This window comes from Mirounga leonina, unplaced genomic scaffold (assembly GCF_011800145.1).
Source record: "Mirounga leonina isolate KUSES-001 unplaced genomic scaffold, KU_Mleo_1.0 Mir_126, whole genome shotgun sequence".
Lineage (NCBI taxonomy): Eukaryota > Metazoa > Chordata > Mammalia > Carnivora > Phocidae > Mirounga > Mirounga leonina.
This window is the reverse complement of record NW_023270314.1, coordinates 7,427,807-7,441,708: the sequence shown is the minus strand read 5'-3', so window position 1 is coordinate 7,441,708 and position 13,902 is coordinate 7,427,807. Positions and strand designations below refer to the sequence as shown.

At 35.1% G+C, this 13,902-nt stretch overlaps 1 non-coding gene across 1 annotated transcript; it reads right to left on the bottom strand.

The window, feature by feature from the left end:
• Nucleotides 1-3,620: 3,620 nt before the first annotated feature.
• Nucleotides 3,621-3,751, bottom strand: LOC118009076. The gene has a single exon (XR_004678805.1). It is a non-coding gene; the product is annotated as a small nucleolar RNA SNORA63 (small nucleolar RNA).
• Nucleotides 3,752-13,902: the final 10,151 nt, after the last annotated feature.

The window sequence follows — 13,902 nt, the reverse complement described above, 5'->3', positions numbered from 1 at the left end:
TCCAAGGGGAGTGATCAACTGTGTGAAATTGCCCTGAAAGGTTAATTAATATGAGGACTGAGAACAGAAGATTAGATTTTGCTAATTGGAGGAATGATTTCAAGTGGATAGAGTCCAGACTTTGAGGTGATATAAACCTAGATTTGAAAATTTCATATACCTTTATTCAAATTGTTTGTGTTCTCTGAACCTAGAATTCTGAAGATTATAAAATAAAAATCATAATGCCTACCTCATTCATTTCTTCAAAGAATTAAAGGTGATAATGAAGATAAAGAGCCTTAAGTAGCATGTGATAGACCCTACATAAATGTTATCTATTATGAGTTATTAAGTTAGAAATTAGATGAACTTTTAAATTGAGGATTTTTTATTGTCTCTTCGTTTTAAATTATAGTGATGAAGACTGCAAGATCACTGACAATGAATTTTATTCTGTTAGTTGCTGCTCCAGTTAACCAACTGGAAGTCTATTCTTTTGACAAAGTATTATGCTTTTAAATTCCTGAAAGAACTTGGGTCTGAGTATTTCAATGTTTGTATGTTGAATTTATTTAAAATTTTATATTCTGTATTGGCTCTCTTTAGTGTCAATGCTTTATGCCCCATTGCCTACTCCTTTGCATCATGTTTTCCTTAATAACTAGTTTTTCAGAAAAAGATCAAAAGATCATTTCCTAAGTAAGCATATCAAACACAATGCTCAATTTCTAATTGTATATTTTGCTACCTCAAACTAGATTTAGTTCTTTCAGATTTTGCACAGTCAGTATGTGATTGATGCTCAAGTATTTCATATCTTTTCAGCATAATTGCTGCAACCAACAAAATATTTAAAGGCCATTTTTGAAGTTCATCCACAGAAATATTTAATACATACATAGTTATAAAGGTGAAGAAGTATCTGAAAATTGAAAAACATTTACATACAAATTAAGGACAATTTGTCCTATGACTTTCCAGTGAACATTTTATCTGTTCTTCTAAAAGCAAAACAAAACAACATCTAATTCAGTGTAGCTCTTTTATTTCTGAAAGAATTAAATTATATAATATTTTACCATACATTGTGTTAGGCACAGAGACATCGTCGAAAAGGGACTGCTTTGTGGAGTTGTTTGTTATGAATAGAGTCAGTAATAATAAAAACATTACTGAAAAATCTATATTTCCTAGAATGAATTTTGATCTACAGCCACAAAGACCTGATACCAGAAGAAAACAGAAACAAAGATAAAACTTTCTCTGTAACCATGCTTTCTTTGCTTCCTGAAGGACAATGGCTCCTCCCAATGGAGAGAGTTGCAATTGAAAAAATGATCGGCTTCATTTTTATATGTGTTATAAGATGATCAACTATTACTAATTTCAGCATAATGTTAGAGATTAGGGAATATTCTACTGGGGTCATTTGATTGTTATACATACTAATTACCTAAAGGAAGCAATGAATCCTCTTGGTGAACAATCTGAACATGTGCATTAAATGAAACAGAAAGCAAGGTAGTATTTTTTGCCAAATTTGAATGTAGCATAATTGAACTTAAAAAAAAATCCAGGTTCATTAAAATTATCCACTGGCTTTTGTCATGGACAAAAAAAAATCTGTACAAATCGTGGGAAAATTAAAGCAAAAAGCACTTCCTTTTTCGATTTGGCAACATCTCGAATGTTTAGCAGTCTGTGAAGGATTGCTTTCGTTGAGAAATAGATGAGAAGATGATGCATGTGTGATTAAGAATCTTTTTCACACAAATAAGAAATTAGTATGGACTTGGAAACTTGGCTAGTTTTTTTGTTTGAGAAGCTGTTAAGTCATAGTCATTTTTACTAACATCTGCTAGTTCCATTTATACTTCCCAAGGACATAGTTATAAGTAGAAACTTAAAGAATTCAGCAAGATGCTTAAAAAACATTTTGAATGTGATTCATTTTCCTTTAGGGAAACCTAAATTTTCTGAATTTTTAGAATGAGAATCACACATATTAAATATTGTCCTGGTTTTTCACTAGTAATAAATGTCAGTTTTGTTGTTATTCTTTTTTGGTGTCTTGGTTCATGTTCTTTTTCTATATTTGCAGAATAATCTTTTCTTCTACTTCCTTTAAATACTATCATATGCTATATATAGGCTGAAACAGAAATTATTTTCAATTTTGATTGCTAGCTAGAAACAATTTTCTTAAGAGGTTTCAAATCAATTCTTTAAAAATATTTCTCTTAGGGATGCCTGGGTGACTCAGTTGTTAAGCATCTGCCTTCAGCTCAGGTCATGATCCCAGGGTCCTGGGATTGAGCCCCACATCGGGCTCCCTACTCGGCAGGAAGCCTGCTTCTCCCTCTCCCACTCCCCCTGCTTGTATTCCTGCTCTCGTTATCTCTCTGTCAAACAAATACATAAAATCTTTAAAAAAATGAAAAAAAATATTTCTCTTAAATTGCCTTTCTTTTTATATTGCAGCTGCCCTAATCCAACCACCCCACCTATCATTCAAATCTAGATCATTCAATATACTCTTTATTGGTATACTTGCCTGTAGTCTCTGTCACAAGAGCTATTTCAGACTTATATTATCAAGACTGATATAATATTGCTCTGTCATTATATTTACCTCTGAAGTTATCACTTAATATAATTAGGCTTCCTCCTTTATACTTACATTTTAAGTTCTAAGTAAATTATACTCAAAGACCTTTAAATCCATGTTTCTAGATAAGACCAGAGATTACATAATCAAATTAATTTGAATAGTAATATTCACACTTATGATACATTTTTGTGTCAAAGTAAGATTTAATTTATTCTGTCATCCAGCAAGTATTATTAAAAGTATTACAATGGATTCATCAATATTGGGGGAAGGATGTCATTCTGAAGACAAGATAAAATAGTTGCAAGCGACTAAGAAATAGGCAGTGGACCCTCATTATTTGTAAATTTCATTATTATGCATTCACCTACTCATTAAAATTTATTTGGAATCCCAAAATCTGTACTGATTGCGCTTTCATAGTCATCCCACTCTTGGACATGCACACGCTCACTGTAGCAAAAAAACCTGAGCCACCCGATGCACACATTCCCAACTCAGGTCAAATAAGGCATCGCTCTGACATCTTGTTTCAGCTTTCATAAGGTAAAAAGTGCTCTTTTCATGCTCTATTTAGTGCCACATTTGTGTGCTTCCTCTTCGTGATTTCACTGTTTAAAAAGACTCTCAAGCTTAGTGTTGAAGTGTTGTCCATTGTCCTTAAGTTGAAGAAGGTTGTGATGTGCCATATGGAGAACATAGATATGTTAAATAAGTTTTATTCAGTCATGAGGTATAGTGCTGTTGACCATGAGTTCAATGTGAATGAATCTGCAATACATATTAAATAAGGTGTCTTTTTTTTTTTTTTTTAAGATTTTATTTATTTATTTGACAGAGAGAGACACAGCGAGAGAGGGAATACAAGCAGGGAGAGTGGGAGAGGGAGAAGCAGGCTCCCCGCTGAGCAGGGAGCCCGATGTGGGGCTCGATCCCAGGACCCTGGGATCATGACCTGAGCCGAAGGCAGACGCTTAATGATTGAGCCACCCAGGCGCCCCTCAAGTCAGTGTTTTACTTGGTAAACATGTCTGAGACCATGCATCCCTGGCTGCTAAGCACCATGGCGGACAGGGCTAGAAAGGTAACAGCTTTATTTTGAGCAGGGGGCAAAGACAAGGCAGCACTTTACAGCTACATTGTAACTAGATCCTGCATCTAAATAAGGTGTCTTGAAACAGAAACACACATAAAACAAGATTATCTATTGATCAGTTAGGGAAAATGTTACGAACAGAGGCTCCCAGAAACCTCACTCTCTATTTTACTTTTATTACACCAAGAAGCAATGATTCAGTGTCTGCAGTGACTTTATAGAACATAACTACCACTAATAATGACAATTGACTATAAATTTCTTAAAGTGAAGTACATACTATAAGACTACTGTGGTATTTAAAATAAGAAACAATTAGGACGCCTGGGTGGCTCAGTCGGTTAAACGTCTGCCTTCGGCTCAGGTCAGGATCCCAGGGCCCTGGGATCAAGTGCCACGTGGGGCTCCTTGCTCAGCAGGGAGCCTGTTTCTCCCTCTACCTCTTGCTTGTACTCTCTCTCTCTCTCTGGCAAATAAATAAATAAATAGTCTTAAAAAAATAAAATAAAATAAGAAACTATTTATTTCTGGAATAGATTAATAAAAGTATTGTTCTTAAGGAAATTAAGTTTTGAAGCTGATCTTGGAACTGTTGGATAGGCAGAGTGAAGGCTACTGGGGGAAAAGAGAATAGCAGAGGAAAAAGCAAAGAAGTGGGATTGGCCAAGATGTGCTGGATGTTATTGGGTAGCTGGATCAGGATTCCAAGAATGTGGCTGGATGAGTGGAAGTACTAGAATCTAATGATAAAAGGCACTGAGTACTGAGCTGAGAACCTTGCATTTACTTTAACACACAAAATTTATTATGAGACCTAGGGTAAAAGAGGACTTGTTTAGAATTTGGATATATTTAGACATATCTCTATACTATATAAAATGCTATTAATGGACCTAACATGTCTATGGCATCCATAACAAATAAATCAGTTTGATATTTATTGCAGTAATAGTTTTTAGATCCAGATATAAATAAATTTAATACCTACAACCTATACTCTGAATGAACTTTCTTTTCTAATGGGTTAGTATTTATAGATAAAGATTCTTAATAAACAATATAAATTGCTTTCCCCACAGTACTGATCCAATAACAATATAAATAATTGAGTGAATATTAATATTAATCCTCCTCATTTTTTTCTTTATCTGTTTTATTAATAATTGTTCTAAATTGTCTTTCAAGTCCATGCAGAACTGATATTTTGGAGGTTTTTTGGTTGACTTTTATTGAGAAGATTAAATATTTTTATTACATTGCAGGGGAAACTAACCAAATTGCTGCAATTAGAAGTTAACATTTGTTATATTTTCTTCTGTTTTATTCTATTTGCATAGAATTAATATAGAATTAATATAGAATTGCATAGTCTTAAATTAATTAATTCGTTAAAGATTTATATTATTAATTTAGAAAATAAGATGTAGAGAAGCCATATCTTAGGACAAGCTGTGTTCCTCTGTGATTCATTACTAAAAGGACCATCTGGAGACATGAAAAGAAAAATCTATTCCCTAAACTCCAATGAAAGCACGATTATCTACTCCATGTGAAGAGAGATTTGGGAGGCCTTTTCTAAATGTGCATTTCAAAGATTGAGGAATTGTCTATCCCACTGAAGAGCAGAAACAACACCGAGGGCCTGGCAAAGTTAAATGAATTCCAATTACTAAAAGCAAACATATAAACATCTGTAATTCTAATGGCCATAATAAATCTTAACAGTTGAAAAAAGAGAAAAGTTCTAGCTGGCTTGATAATTGGATCAATTTTTCACTTATGGGCTGTCAATTACTTGACATTTTAATGCATGCCAAATACAGCTAAAAGTATTTTAATTAGAATAACGTTGCAAAAACTAACCCTACAGCTTTAATTGTGATTTTGAAACACAAAATGCGCATCTGAATACCTATTTACTGAGCAGAAGTTAATTAAAAGCATAGTTTTATATTGAACGTGCACTGGGCAGAGAGAGGAAAATAATTGGCAATTAGGAATATGTATGTAAGAGTCCACTCTATAAAGCTAAGCATGCTTGCCACAAACTTTAAACAAGTTGAAAATTTCATTATTTTGAATAGTATCAGAAGCAGTAACAATGATGACAGTTGTTACTATGATAAGAAGTATACATATTGTTTATCCATAAATATCCCTTTAGTGACAGTATAATGCCAAAAGTATGCCTGATGCATCATTTTTCCTTTTATCTATTTTATGTTAATGGATAACACACTTACATGGTACAAATGAAAAATAAAATCTATCTTAAGAAATATAATGGAAAATACATTCTTTCAACTATTTATCCCAAAACACAACTCCTTTCTCCAAAGGTAGTTTTACAAGTTGTTTGTTCTCATCCTCCATCCTCCATAGATATTCTGTATATATACATATTTTGTTTACATGAATAGGACCATATTATACCTTTTTTTTACACCTCACATTTTTTACTTTAATATATCTTAAAAATCTTTCCATATTTGTACACATAGGTTACCTCATTTTAAAAATGGCCTGACAATATTTCATTGTCTAAATTTATCATTATTTAGTTAACCAATTTCCTAAGGGTAGCTATTTAGGTTTATTTTTCCTTCTTTGCTATCACAAATAACATTTCAGGGACTATTTGGTACAAGGTATTTTCATACACATTCATGCATATGTGGAGAATTAACAGAAGAAAAAAATGTCGAGTTAACAGATATGACCATTTTTCATTTTGAAAAACTATCTAATTTTCCTCAATGGAAATCATTCCAATTTACAACCCCACCAACTCCCACGAGCTACAAATAAGGCAGTATTTTTAAAAAGTTTTAACCAAATTCCCTATAATATTAACTGATTATCATAAGTCCCCCTATTATATTTGGTTTATATAAAAATGAGGAAATCAATATTAAAACTAGTAATAACTGCTGAGGGGCTACCACATGTGTGGCACATTACAGGTTTATATTTCTTTACTGTCACAATAATCCTTTGCAATGAATAATAGTCTCACTTATGTTTTATAGATAAAAAATTGAGGCGATGGAGAAATTTCCAGAATTACACAGCTAGAGAATGGTGAAGACTGCAGCCAGTTCTTAAGAAGCTATGCTGACTTGCCAACAGAGTAACTTATTAGTCACAAATGCTAAGTTATGGTGAAGTAAGAACAACCTCCAAATCTTAGTAGCACAAAAGAAAAAGTTTACTGTTTGCTAACAAAGTACACTGCAGGTCCAGGAGATCCTCTAGAGCAGCTCTTTCTCTGACAAATACGGTATGATCTCACTTACATGTGGAATCTAAAAACATCACTCCTAGAAACAGAGTTAGAAAGGCGGTTGCCAGGGGCTGAAGGGTGGGGGAAATGGGAAGATGTCAATGGGTACCAACTTCCAGGCTGAAGATGAACAAGGTTCACGGAAGTAGGGGCACCGAGTGAGTGGAGCTGCGTTGAGCTGTATTACGGAAAAAGTTCAAAACCCGGAAAATAGGTAGGAATTTTATGGATTTTGATCAGACTAATAAAACTATTTCGATAGGATAAATTCATAGATTTTGTGCAGATTCTTTTTTTTAATTAAAGATTTTATTTATTTATTTGACAGAGAGAGAGAGAGATAGCAAGAGCAGGAACACAAGCAGGGGGAGTGGGAGAGGGAGAAGCAGGCTTCCTGCAGAGCAGGGAGCCCGATGTGGGACTCGATCCCAGGATCCTGGGATCATGACCTGAGCTGAAGGCAGACGCTCAACAACTGAGCCACCCAGGCGCCCCGGTTTTGTGCAGATTCTGTTGGAAGGGAGAGAAATGGGAGGTTTTAAAAGAAACAGAATGTTGCAAAACACAGGCTTTAGGTGAGTAAGCGGTGGGGATGAATGACTACACTGGAGAGGGGGAAATGTGCAAGATGAGATTGGAAGTAGAAACTAGAGAATGTATGGTTAACTAAATTTTCCCAATTTCATTTCCCCATGATCCTAAAGTTAAGCATTCTGTTATTGTTACTAAAATATTAGTACCTATTTTAGTAAGAATGATAGTAGGAGGGGAAAAATATTAATACAATCAAAAGTAAAAGCCTACCTGATAAGCAAACTGAGAAAAATAGGTTCCTAATATGTTTAAATCTATATTAGCCTGAATAGTTGGTATGCTGAAAAATGGATAAAGAAATGGAAGTACAGGGTGTTAGCAAAATTAAATATGTATTTTTCAGAGATCGTTCTAAGGTGTTAATGATTTTTATATAGAAAACTAAAATAAAAATTACAGGGCCGAAGAAATTTTAAGAATAGAAACTGTAAAAATGATCTTAGTTACATTCTTAATGTTTTCAGGTGATGACTCTTTGCAGTGCTTATATAATCTGAAAATGATTTTACACAGTGATGCTTGGAGAGCTGGAGTGGCTTACATCTACTAGAAGTTCACTTTAATCTTCATGAAATCAAATGCTTCTGTTTTGAACTTGCAGAAACTTGAGGTAGTTTTTAGGCAATCTTTTACAGTTCTTTGATTGGAATAATAGAATAAAGCAGTATTTTTACCTAGGTACCACTAAGACGAATGTTGGATATGTTTGCTCTTCAACACATGTATGCTATTGCAAGCAAATTTAAATTTTGTTGACAAGTAATAATTTCAAGAGGATTTTAAATCCACTAAATTTAAGTTGGCAACTTGTTTAACTCGATACTATTTTTATGCAAATATTGTTAGTAATAAAATAAAAGAGAGGTGCAGAAAATGCAATTGGGAAAACAAAGCTGTTTCTAAGTGCAACATTTGTCAAACCTCTTTGGGATTGAGCAGTTCTGAGACTGATTAATTGTGCATGAGTGACTATGAAAACATAAATTCAAATAAATAATTGGTTGATTCTAGAAATGATTAAGTAGGCAGATACCAATCTTATCATTTATTTTGGCACTGCTAAGGGGAAGGGGATTACATGTTGATTTATATGAATAAACATTAACTATAAAGCATCTGATTTAGTCCTAGTAAAGTGCAAATCTTAAAAAATAAAATTTGAAATCAATATTCTTCTAATAAATTGTAATATTTTATGAAAGTCAAAAAATTTCTGTAGAAATTTTATACATGTTTGTAAACCTACATTTTTTATATCTTTATCTTTTTGCTTCAGTTTTTACATAAATTCTAGTTATCAACATATAGTATAATATTAGTTACAGGAGTAGAATTTAGTAATTCATCACTTACATATAACACCCAGTGCTCATCATAACCAGTGCACTCCTTAATACCCATCACCATTCCCATCCTCCCATCCACCTCCTCCCTCCACCAACCCTCAGTTTGTTCTCTATAGTTAAGAGTCTCTACTAAATGGCTAACAGACACATGAAAAGATGCTCAACATCACTCGGCATCAGGGAAATACAAATCAAAATCTCAATGAGATACCACCTCACACCAGTCAGAATGGCTAAAATTAACAAGTCAGGAAACGACAGATGTTGTTGGCGAGGATGCAGAGAAAGGGGAACCCTCCTACACTGTTGGTGGGAATGCAAGCTGATGCAGCCACTCTGGAAAACAGTATGGAGGGTCCTCAAAAAGTGAAAAAATAGAACTACCTTATGACCCAGCAATTGCACTACTAGGTATTTACCCAAAGGATACAAAAATACCGATTCAAAGGGGCACATGCACCCCAATGTTTATAGCACCAATGTCCACAATAGCAAAATTATAGAACGAGCCCAAATGTCCATCAACTGATGAATGGATAAAGAAGTTCTGGTATACATATACAATGGAATATTACTCAGCCATCAAAAAGATGGCTTGTCATTTGCAATGACATGGATGAAACTAGAGTGTATGAGCTAAGTGAAATAAGTCAGTCAGAGAAAGACAAATACCATATGATTTCACTCATATATGGAACTTAAGAAATGAAACAGATGAATATAGGGGAAGGAAGAAAAAAAAAGAGAGAGAGGCAAACCATATTTATATCTATAAATAAGGGCCCAAACCCATGGAATTATAGAATTAGAATTGGAATTTAAGCCAGAACTCAAGAATATTAAGACATAAACAAAAAAGTTTAGGATGTAGGACTTTGATCCACCATAATTACAGTGTCCAGTAACTGTTTTTGTCTAAATATGGGTGTATGGAAATGGATTGCTGCTTCTGTGGATTTCAGGCAGAAGAACCGAACAGAAAGATGTCGATCTCATCAGATCTGTATCAGAGAAAAGGTCTTCAGATATCTGATGTAAAAAGCCAATCTAGCCTCTTATTGACCAGCAATGTTCTATCAGGTTTTCTATATAGATACAACTTGAGAGACAGGATTTTATCTGCAGTTTATCCACATATAATACACAGCATATTCAAAGACGCTCCTCAAAAAGCAGGTCATTGACTTGATAATATGTTGTTATAATCAGGAATGACTGAAAAATATCCAGGTTGTGTTTTTTTTATGCACTATATTTTTTCTTAGGATCTACCTTAGAATATAAAAACCATCTATTCTTTTTCATTCTGGTGTTTGAATTCATTTGTATGTATAATTGATGCATTCTGAACTACAATGATGCATATTATAATTTAATTACCAAATGTCTCATGATGCTGATGATACAAAAAGAAAAAATATAAACACATATTAAGAAATCTAATCATTTTACAACAGTTTAATGAAGTCACTTTTCTTTGTTAGTCTTTTGGAAATACTTTTTAAAAAGTTCAGTGTCATTCGATGTTGTTTTTTTTTTTTGTGCAATGGTGTTTCTTTTTAAGTGTTAAAATATCACACTTTTAAGATTTTTAAAAACTAAGATGACATTTCAAAAGTTAAAGATCTACTGTATAAAGAATCATGCCATTCCTCAAGCTTCTAACACATCTTTTAACTAAGTGTATCTTCATGCACAATTTGTTCTTCTCTGAAAATCTTTTCTGTCCTAATAATGCCATTGTCTGTCTCTGCTTTAGTTCAACGATCCAAAAATCACATAGTAAGTGCCTACCATAGAACAAGCTCTGTGCTAAGTTATAAAGATACAAATATTAATGAAAACAAGAATTCTTAACCTAAGCCTCTTGTGTTTCAATTGAGTTAATGAATATATGACATATAATTTCAAATATTGTGAAAAGTGCTATTATGAAATCACTGAAGATGGTCACTTACTGTATCCAGGAGATTCAGGAAAGTATTCTTAATGGAATAAAATAGTGCTCGAACTAAGATTTGAAGGATACTTAGTGTTAGATAAAAGGTTCATGAAAATACATTTCAAGGAGAGGAAACAGCAAAAACCCAAGAGCAGAGGCATAGAATAGTATAAAATGTGCCATGATCATTGCAGGCAGACTGCTTTTACTAGACTATAAAATAAAATCAGAACAAGATGGAGTTGAGTCTGGACCAATTTTTTATGCTTTTTATGGGCCAAATTTTTTTATATGTTTTTTATCTGTTATTTTGCTTCACAAATAAAATGAAAAATTTGTGGAATCATAAAGATACATGGAGGCATAGTGTATTTCCCCCTTTAAAAGTGTTTTTGCTGTAAATATTATAGGAAAGGTATAATAATATCAGCAGAACATGAATTATCATTATCCTTTTAAATATAATATAGGATGATGAAATAGTCATAATGATGGTATTATTATCTGGAATTGCTTTGTCATTTTCTTCCCTTGTTTGGCTTTAACTTCAAAGAATCATCAGTGGAGAATGCGTACCTCCATTTTCTTCACTTTCTGGGTAAGGGCCTAACACCAGAGCAACACTCCTGGTCTCTCATCCATCCCCCAAGTTCACCAACCTGAAGGTAATGCAATAATAGGCAGGTGGGGCAATGAACTGGCCAGGTGTAACTTGGCTCCCTCTGGTTCCTCTTCAGTTCTGACTGCCTGTAATAAAAGGTGTTGCCTAAGTGTGTGTGTGTGTGTGTGTGTGTGTGTGTGTGTGTGTGAAGCTTGGTGTTGTCCAGCTGTGCCAGTGACTGGGTTAAGTTAATGAGTAGAATTCAGGGGTCAAGGATTACAAACCCACTTAGACAAAAACTTAAGCATAAAATATAGAGACCATTATGAGTGAAAAATTGATATTGTAATTTCCTTCTGTCTGTCCATTTCTTGGTTTGTTCCAACATCAAACAGAGACGAGAGGAACACTATGAACTGTTCTTCTATTTTTTTAAAATTTATTTATTTATTTTAGAGAGAGAGAGAGAGAGAGAGAGAGAAAGGGAGAGTAGGAGAGGGAGGGGCAGAGAGAGAAGGAGAGAGAAAATCCCGAGCGCAGAGCCCAATGTGGGGCTCAATCTCACGAACCTGAGATCATGACCTGAACCAAAAACAAGAGTCGGATGCTTAACTGAGCCACCCAAGTGCCCCTGAACTGTCCTTCTAGAACTCTATTATATGCAAAGTAATCATGTAATATGTATTCTAATTAAAACTGGCACACGTCAAGGTGCAGTTGAGAGGAAGCTTAGTTGTACTTGTTTCCCTCATTAGTTCATTTCATAATACCTGGAATCCAATTGCTTGTGATGCCAAATAGTCCCTCCAGGGCTCCCTCCCTCAGGCGAAACCATTCTGCTCTATTTTTCATGAAGATACATCTGCACATTTAATGATCTTGTCTGTGGTAACAAGATAATGAGTGGTCATGGGTTTTTGAGTTACCAGCACTGAATAATACATATATAGTCTAGCATATGTTCTCTGGTTGGCAAGGATCTTAATCCCAATATGTGACCCTAAAACTGAAAAACTCACATTAGGTGAAAAGCTTTTGGGGAAGTTACTTTTGAAAAGACGGGCCCCTTGGTATGTTTAATTGCATCAAGTTGGTAACTAAATATTTCATCTGAATATGTGAGTAAGCTTTGGTAGGAGCTCATCAGAGGAGGCCTAGGTAATAACAGAGACTAAGATAATGCTGGTGTGGCAAACCCTGTAGGATGTCTCATTCAACACAATTTCTTCTTTGCCTGTCTCTTATAAAAACAGAATCGTGAAATGCCAGCCTTGCTGCTTGAGAGAGGGCATGTAACAATGCCAGCCGATGAGAGGTCTGCAGAGGTCCCTGGTTATGGCACTCCTTCTCAAATGATGTTAGAAGGAAGCCTTAAGTCACCCCTTCCCTCTTACCTTGTATGCAGACAAAATAGAGATGCAGAACTCATCTTAACAATGAAGTCAGAAATCACATGCTGAAGATAATTCCCGGTTGACATCTTGAGCACCGTGTGAAAAGAAAAGCCCCATGTTTAATTAAGCCCCTGTTTATTGGGGTTTCTGTTACTAATTGACAGAAATAAAAAGTACATTTCAGCTTCATATGGCTGCAGACAACTGAAACTAATCTAGCTGATGCATTCATATAACAGAGTTGTTGGGATGGCCTTTAAGCCTGGGCACTACATTCCTAGAAGATATATCTAAGGATACATAAGGATAACATATCCAGGAAAAATGCCCAGTCATACTATAAGGTCATTACAAAGGCAAAACCTTGCCATTGCCCCTCCACAACAGGAACAGGAAATCCACCACAGCTGCCCCAGGGAGACCCACATGCAACAGCTGCCTTATGTTGGTTATTTCCTTCTCCTTGTTTCATGCAGGTTCATGTGCTTGGCAGAACCTCAGTCCCACATCTGCTTTCTAGTTAAAAAGATGTTTGGAAAATGCACCTCGTGAGTTGCCAGCCTCCATTGTTCAAGAAAGTAAGCCTAAAAAGCATTGAAATGAGTGGTGAGTGAGCCAATGCACAGTGTCTGCAACAAATTGTGCCAACCTTGATTGGTATTGACCTCCTGGAGTGGTGCTCTGAAGATTGGCCAAACATATGCAGGCTCAGCAAGACAGAGCGACATGATTCATTAGAGGTATCTGCTGAGATAACGAGAGGGAGCGCTTGGATGTGCCTGCCACTCACTGTTTCATCCTCAAGCAGACACAAGAAGCAGCGGCAGTTGGGGAATGGCAACCGAGCTGTTGAGACAGATAAATAATTACAGGGAAGGAAGATCTGGAGGACGCCAAACTGCTGTACTTGTTGCACTGCCCAGAAGCTGGAGGAACCGAGCTCACGAAGAGAGCTGACAATGGACGTGGTGCTGTCCAATAGCAGAGCTACTCAAATTCATTCTCTTACCGTAAATTAAGGTTATTTTGGCCTCTGTTTCGTCAATCCTTAGT